Here is an 8,160-nt window from a genome sequence, read left to right on the forward strand (position 1 = left end):
AGTTCCAAGAGGTGGGAATCTTTAGGCACTTCACGATCCAATCCGATTCCGATTCTGGGAGTCATGATCCAATTCCAAAACAATTCATGATCTACATTTTTTCCTAATTAATTATTCTTCTGTGCAGACACATCTTTGACAAGCTCAGAAATTGTACAAAAATGTTACAGATTGAATTACCTGAAAAAATGTAACTTTTAGTTCCTTTTTTGACCCGAAGGAGCCACGTATGACTCCTGCACAAACATTTTTTTAAAATGACTATAAATACTATAAATACAGAAAAAGAGTATTACGTGTGAGTATTAATATTTAAAGTGTTTTTTTTTTTTTTTAAATTTCATGAGCAAATAATTAATCCCAAGAGATTTCATAATATCTCCACCTACTGATAAAGAACTTATAAAAATCCACCAGACCTCATACAATTCAGTTTAGATCACAAACAGCTATGAATGTGTTTATTTGTAGGAGATTATCATGCAGCAAGCAGTGGATGCATTGCATTGTCATTTGTTTCATGTGATTTGAGGAATCATCTTTATACCATGATGGATAACATGTTTACCCTCTGATCCTGACTTTAATGGTGCCCAAAGAATCAAAATCATATAGGCATGCATATTTTATTTGCTTTCTTGCCTTATATGTGCTTATATTGTCAATTAATATTCGTCTTGTTATGGCCATCATCATGGAGAAATCTCTTCATGAACCAATGTACATATTTTTGGGTCATTTGTGTATAAATGGAATTTATGGAGCTACAGGATTCTACCCTAAAATGTTGTCTGATTTAATATTGGATTCATATGTGATCTCCTTTCATATGTGTGCTCTGCAGATATTTGTGATTTACAGCTCTTTACTGTGTGAGTTCACTATCTTAACAGTGATGTCTTATGATAGATATGTAGCCATATGTAAACCTTTAGACTATCATTCCAAATTAACTAAAAACACCTGTGTGAAATTAATTCTGTTTTCATGGATTGTTCCCAATTTTTCTAGTTTAACTGGCACTCTATTATCACATTTTAGGCCAATTTGTGCCTATCATATAGATAAATTATATTGTGACAACTGGTCAGTTGTAAAACTCTCCTGTGCTTCATCTTTTGTTAATAATGTCTATGGATATATTGGTGCTGTTTTATTTTTTAGCTTTGTAGTAATTATCATATTGTCCTATATAAAACTGATCGCTGCATGTAAAATATCTTTAGAAAACAGAAGAAAATTCTGGAAAACATGTCTGCCACATATATTTTCACTGATAAATTTAAGTTTTGCAATGCTTTTTGATATTATGTATAGCAGATATGGTTCTAATGATATTTCAGAGAGTTTGCGTAATTTTTTGGCTCTAGAACTAGTGATAGTCCCACCTGTGTTCAATCCTCTTATCTATGGATTAAATATTAGAGCAGTGCGCAAAATTGTTTTTACTTCATGTGTTAAATCAAGAGAAAATGTTTCACGTGCACCAAAAAGAGGAAAACATAAATAAAAACAATATTCATGACAAATACGTTTTCATATATATGAAGTATGGCAAAAAGTGAAAACAAGTGTGTTTTTAATAAGCATGTTACTAATAAAGTGCGATATGTTTATAAATATATGTATCTTGATTAAAAAACAAAACTATGATTAAATTGAGATTTGTTTAACAATATCAAGTCCTCCTGGATGATAATGATCCCTGAGATGTTTTCCCCTCCATGACTTTTTATATCTAAATGTCATTATTTTATGTTTGTATAATTTATCCTTGCTGTATTTGTAAGATAGAGTAAATGTTTGTAAAAATGTATTTTTAATAAGTATAATTTATAACAGAGTTATAAAGTTTTTTTATTGCAAGTTTTTTGTTCATGATGGCCCGGTCTCTCAGCTTGGTTGTTGAGACCATACTCCAACCCAGAGCTCCATCCATGTAGAAATTGTACACCTCATTTTTTCTCTTGTTTGTGTGACAACCATCAACTGAACCCAGTTTACTCCCTGGCTGGCTTAGTGCTGGAGTTTCTGCAGAAACGGTTTTCTACAGAACTCCCTGAAAATGTACATGGTGTCATATGCTACTCTTCGCCCCTCTGAGTGGTCAGTCGTTGGGAAGAGACTTGCTTGTTACGCATTTCCTCCATGGCACCCTGAGGCTGAGGCCTCTGGTACTTTCTCAGGTCTCATCCTGGGTTCTGGCCAAAGTTCTAGAAGCTCTGTTATAAGTTCCAGAGATATTCTTTACAGTTAATATTTTGTTATTACAATGACGGGATAAAGACTTGCTGTGGTTTTCGATCATTTATTCAGTGTGCACAAAAATAACTTTCAGCATTCTCTGCTGGTGCACTACATAAGACTGCCAACACAGTACCCGAACCAGTAGCTTCCTTTGTCAAATTTGAGTCGGTGTGAACTACAGTACTGTTGTCAGCTTGTTCACTTGTGGAAATGTCAGTCACATCTTTGCCATTTGACTTTGACTCGGCTTCTTGAACAGTAATTGTGATCTTAAAGGAACACTACACTTACACTACACTAAAATTTCAACCATTCTGCCGTCAGCTACAGTATCACATCAGACAGTGCACTATAGACCCCCTGAGGAACAGTTCCACTCATTCTCTACTGTAGGAGAGGAAGAATTGTATAAACTTGTTAAATCATCTAAACCAACAACATGTATGTTAGACCCTATACCATCTAAGCTCCTAAAAGAGGTGCTTCCAGAAGTCATAGGTCCTCTTCTGACTATTATTAATTCCTCATTGTCATTAGGATATGTCCCCAAAACCTTCAAACTGGCTGTTATTAAGCCTCTCATAAAAAAACCACAACTTGACCCCAGAGAACTTGTTAATTATAGACCACGAATCTCGAATCTCCCTTTTCTGTCCAAGATACTAGAAAAGGTGGTATCCTCACAATTATATTCCTTCTTAGAGAAAAATGGTATATGTGAGGATTTCCAGTCAGGATTTAGACCGTATCATAGTACTGAGACTGCTCTCCTTAGAGTTACAAATGATCTGCTCTTATCATCTGATCGTGGGTGTATCTCTCTATTAGTTTTATTGGATCTTAGTGCTGCGTTTGACACAATTGATCACAACATTCTTTTGCATAGACTTGAACACTTTGTTGGCATCCGTGGAAGTGCATTAGCATGGTTTAAATCGTACTTATATGACCGCCATCAGTTCGTAGCAATGAATGAAGATGTATCATATCGATCACAAGTGCAGTATGGAGTACCTCAAGGCTCAGTACTAGGGCCGCTACTCTTCACGCTTTATATGTTACCCTTGGGAGATATCATCAGGAAACATGGTGTTAGCTTTCACTGTTATGCTGATGATACTCAGCTCTATATTTCCTCGCAGCCCGGTGAAACACACCAATTTGAAAAACTAATGGAATGCATAGTCGATATAAAAAATTGGATGACGAGTAATTTCTTACTGCTAAATTCAGAAAAAACAGAGGTGTTAATCATAGGGCCTATAAGCTCTGCTTGTAATAACCTAGAACACTATCTAAGACTTGATGGTTGCTCTGTCAATTCTTGGTCATCAGTTAGGAACCTAGGTGTGCTACTTGATCGCAATCTTTCCTTAGAACCAGACATTGCATTCTCTAGCTGTCACAGTGTCTGGTTTGTGTTCCTGGGTAACCACTAGATGTCCTCCTTTCCCACAGTGTCTGTCACTTCATGTACCACATTCCCCACTACCTCTGTCTAATCATTGCACTCAGCTGTCACTGGTCATTAATCATTGCACTCAGTCTATTCCCCATTAGCGTTTGTGATTCCCCTGTGTATTTATACCCTGTCTGTCTTAGTATGTGGCACGGAGTCCTTGTTTGATATTTCACATCCGTTTCACGTCTTGTTTTTGCCTTGTGTCCTTGTCTGTTTATGTCTGGATTGATCTTTGGTTATGACCCCTACATGGACTGTTTACTCTCTGGATTACCCCCAATAAATGACATACCCACACTTGAATCTCTCTCCGTGTCTTCCGGTATCCCGGTCGTGATACTAGCTCCCTGCCATGCTTTGGACGCAAGCTTCAGACGAAGAAGTGAATGACGTGTTCTGAAGAACACAATGCTGAATAAAGTCATAGTTTTTGTTATTTTTGGACCAAAATGTATTTTCGATGTTTCAACAAATTCTAACTGACCCTCTGATGTCACATGTACTACTTTGATGATGTTTTTATTACCTTTCTGGACATGGACAGTATACCGTACACACATTTTCAATGGAGGGTCAGAAAGCTCTCGGACTAATTCTAAAATATCTTAAACTGTGTTCAGAAGATGAACGAAGGTCTTACGGGTTTGGAACGACACAAGGGTGAGTCATTATGGGTGAACTATCACTTTAAGAGCCAGTTGCGCTCATGCCATGATTGATTTGCTATTTACACGGTGAAATTTGGCAAGTGCAAAGACAGAATGCATCTCTGAGATGAAACGGAGCTGCTCATGTGATAGCAAATAGATACATGCGATGATATCCATTATGACATGTAGGTTTTATCTATCTATCTATCTATCTATCTATATATATATATATATATATATATATATATATATATATATATATATATATATATATATATATATATATATATATATATAATTAGCCTACAAAAAAATCTGTGTGCTGCTGTGCATCCTTGTGTTTAATAAGCAGTGTGTACGCTCTTTAAATAACAAAGAAAAAACATTGCGCCAGACTTTAGACCAGGTTGAGCTGGTCTATGGTGCAGTCTATTTTCAGCTCCTTAAAATAACATTGCACCAGCAATGCGTCTGAACACACCACTTCTTTAAACCAGCAAGCCCATGGGCGCAAAAATGAGTGCAAATGCATTTGCTAATTAAATGACGTGGCACTGGATGTGAAAATGCGAACGCTGCCGGACTGAAACTAGCAAACACACTTGCTGAATTGGGAATAGCGAACATGCAATAAGGGATGCTCTTGATATCCGTTGTGATGCAGCTCTTGCAAATTATCTTTTACGTTCGTTGTCTGTCTTTTCGAAGCTTAAGTTACATAACGTTTTTCTTTAGTTTTAATTTGCCTAACTATTGATCAGACCCTGTAGAATCCATAATCCCACTCTGTCTCTCTCCTGCTTTAGTTTTTTTTTCTTGTCTTTTTTTCTTATGGTGGGTGTTTACGCAGTTGGTTAGAGCAGTGCTGATTGGGGTGAATGGAGGTGCGCTCACTCTATTGATTAGTAAGACTGCCACTCAAGGCTGACAGTCATGCATATGCTCCGGAACGGAGAAATATCACATCCACATCACAGGCTTGTGTGATTAACATATGTCAAATCAATTGACATAATCGATTCAATTTTGATTAATCGCACATCCCTACCATCAAGCTACATAGATGATAGCGTATTTAACTTCTCCATAATGGGAAAACACTCAGAGTTCCTTTACTTTGTGTCAACAATATCTTTTTGACCTACTTTTCGCTTCTGCACTCGGCTTTTCTGCACTTGTCCTGTATGCATGCGTTTCCCGTGTGCTTGCTCCTCGGCCACTCTCAGGAGAGTCACCGTGGGTGACATTTTTCTACAAACTCTCTGGTGTTCGTTATTCACTATTTCTGACACAATGTCATGATATTAATGTGACAGGACAAATACTTGTTGTGGATTCTGATCATTTATTCAGTGTGCACACACATGGTCTTCAACACTCTCCAATGGTTCCCTACATAGAATTGCACCGCAACACAGTACCGGAACCAAAGTTTTTGTCAGGCTTAAAATCACAGTTAAGAATGTTCTTTTTGGCCATCTCTTCCTTGAAGAGAGTTGCTGACTTTCAAGACCTCTCTGTGACCCCTCCTTTCTGGAGTTTCCACCTGGTGTGACTAAGGCATTCTTATATCCTAAGCCAGGGTATGTACCTAAAGTGACTACCGTAGTTCCAAGAGGTGGGAATCTTTAGGCACTTCACGATCCAATCCGATTCCGATTCTGGGAGTCATGATCCAATTCCAAAACAATTCATGATCTACATTTTTTCCTAATTAATTATTCTTCTGTGCAGACACATCTTTGACAAGCTCAGAAATTGTACAAAAATGTTACAGATTGAATTACCTGAAAAAACGTAACTTTTAGTTCCTTTTTTGACCCGAAGGAGCCACGTATGACTCCTGCACAAACATTTTTTAAAAATGACTATAAATACTATAAATACAGAAAAAGAGTATTACGTGTGAGTATTAATATTTAAAGTGTTTTTTTTTTTAATTTCATGAGCAAATAATTAATCCCAAGAGATTTCATAATATCTCCACCTACTGATAAAGAACTTATAAAAATCCACCAGACCTCATACAATTCAGTTTAGATCACAAACAGCTATGAATGTGTTTATTTGTAGGAGATTATCATGCAGCAAGCAGTGGATGCATTGCATTGTCATTTGTTTCATGTGATTTGAGGAATCATCTTTATACCATGATGGATAACATGTCTTACCCTCTGATCCTGACTTTAATGGTGCCCAAAGAATCAAAATCATATAGGCATGCATATTTTATTTGCTTTCTTGCCTTATATGTGCTTATATTGTCAATTAATATTCGTCTTGTTATGGCCATCATCATGGAGAAATCTCTTCATGAACCAATGTACATATTTTTGGGTCATTTGTGTATAAATGGAATTTATGGAGCTACAGGATTCTACCCTAAAATGTTGTCTGATTTAATATTGGATTCATATGTGATCTCCTTTCATATGTGTGCTCTGCAGATATTTGTGATTTACAGCTCTTTACTGTGTGAGTTCACTATCTTAACAGTGATGTCTTATGATAGATATGTAGCCATATGTAAACCTTTAGACTATCATTCCAAATTAACTAAAAACACCTGTGTGAAATGAATTCTGTTTTCATGGATTGTTCCCAATTTTACTAGTTTAACTGACACTCTATTATCACATTTTAGGCCAATTTGTGCCTATCATATAGATAAATTATATTGTGACAACTGGTCAGTTGTAAAACTCTCCTGTGCTTCATCTTTTGTTAATAATGTCTATGGATATATTGGTGCTGTTTTATTTTTTAGCTTTGTAGTAATTATCATATTGTCCTATATAAAACTGATCGCTGCATGTAAAATATCTTTAGAAAACAGAAGAAAATTCTGGAAAACATGTCTGCAACATATATTTTCACTGATAAATTTAAGTTTTGCAATGCTTTTTGATATTATGTATAGCAGATATGGTTCTAATGATATTTCAGAGAGTTTGCGTAATTTTTTGGCTCTAGAACTGGTGATAGTCCCACCTGTGTTCAATCCTCTTATCTATGGATTAAATATTAGAGCAATTGTTTTTACTTCATGTGTTAAATCAAGAGAAAATGTTTCACGTGCACCAAAAAGAGGAAAACATAAATAAAAACAATATTCATGACAAATACGTTTTCATATATATGAAGTATGGCAAAAAGTGAAAACAAGTGTGTTTTTAATAAGCATGTTACTAATAAAGTGCGATATGTTTATAAATATATGTATCTTGATTAAAAAACAAAACTATGATTAAATTGAGATTTGTTTAACAATATCAAGTCCTCCTGGATGATAATGATCCCTGAGATGTTTTCCCCTCCATGACTTTTTATATCTAAATGTCATTATTTTATGTTTGTATAATTTATCCTTGCTGTATTTGTAAGATAGAGTAAATGTTTGTACAAATGTATTTTTAATAAGTATAATTTATAACAGAGTTATAAAGTTTTTTTATTGCAAGTTTTTTGTTCATGATGGCCCGGTGTCTCAGCTTGGTTGTTGAGACCATACTCCAACCCAGAGCTCCATCCATGTAGAAATTGTACACCTCATTTTTTCTCTTGTTTGTGTGACAACCATCAACTGAACCCAGTTTACTCCCTGGCTGGCTTAGTGCTGGAGTTTCTGCAGAAACGGTTTTCTACAGAACTCCCTGAAAATGTACATGGTGTCATATGCTACTCTTCGCCCCTCTGAGTGGTCAGTCGTTGGGAAGAGACTTGCTTGTTACGCATTTCCTCCATGGCACCCTGAGGCTGAGGTCTCTGGTACTTTCTCAGGTCTCATCCTGGGTTCTGGCC

The 8,160-nt window shown here is 36.1% G+C and overlaps 2 pseudogenes; both read left to right on the forward strand.

Annotated features, from left to right (window-relative positions):
• Positions 1-551: 551 nt before the first annotated feature.
• LOC127942297 (olfactory receptor 1509-like) lies at positions 552-1,510 on the forward strand (annotated as a pseudogene).
• A 5,002-nt stretch (positions 1,511-6,512) lies between these two features.
• LOC127942298 (olfactory receptor 1509-like) lies at positions 6,513-7,463 on the forward strand (annotated as a pseudogene).
• The last annotated feature ends 697 nt before the right edge of the window (positions 7,464-8,160 follow it).

This window comes from Carassius gibelio, chromosome A21, assembly GCF_023724105.1.
Source record: "Carassius gibelio isolate Cgi1373 ecotype wild population from Czech Republic chromosome A21, carGib1.2-hapl.c, whole genome shotgun sequence".
NCBI lineage: Eukaryota > Metazoa > Chordata > Actinopteri > Cypriniformes > Cyprinidae > Carassius > Carassius gibelio.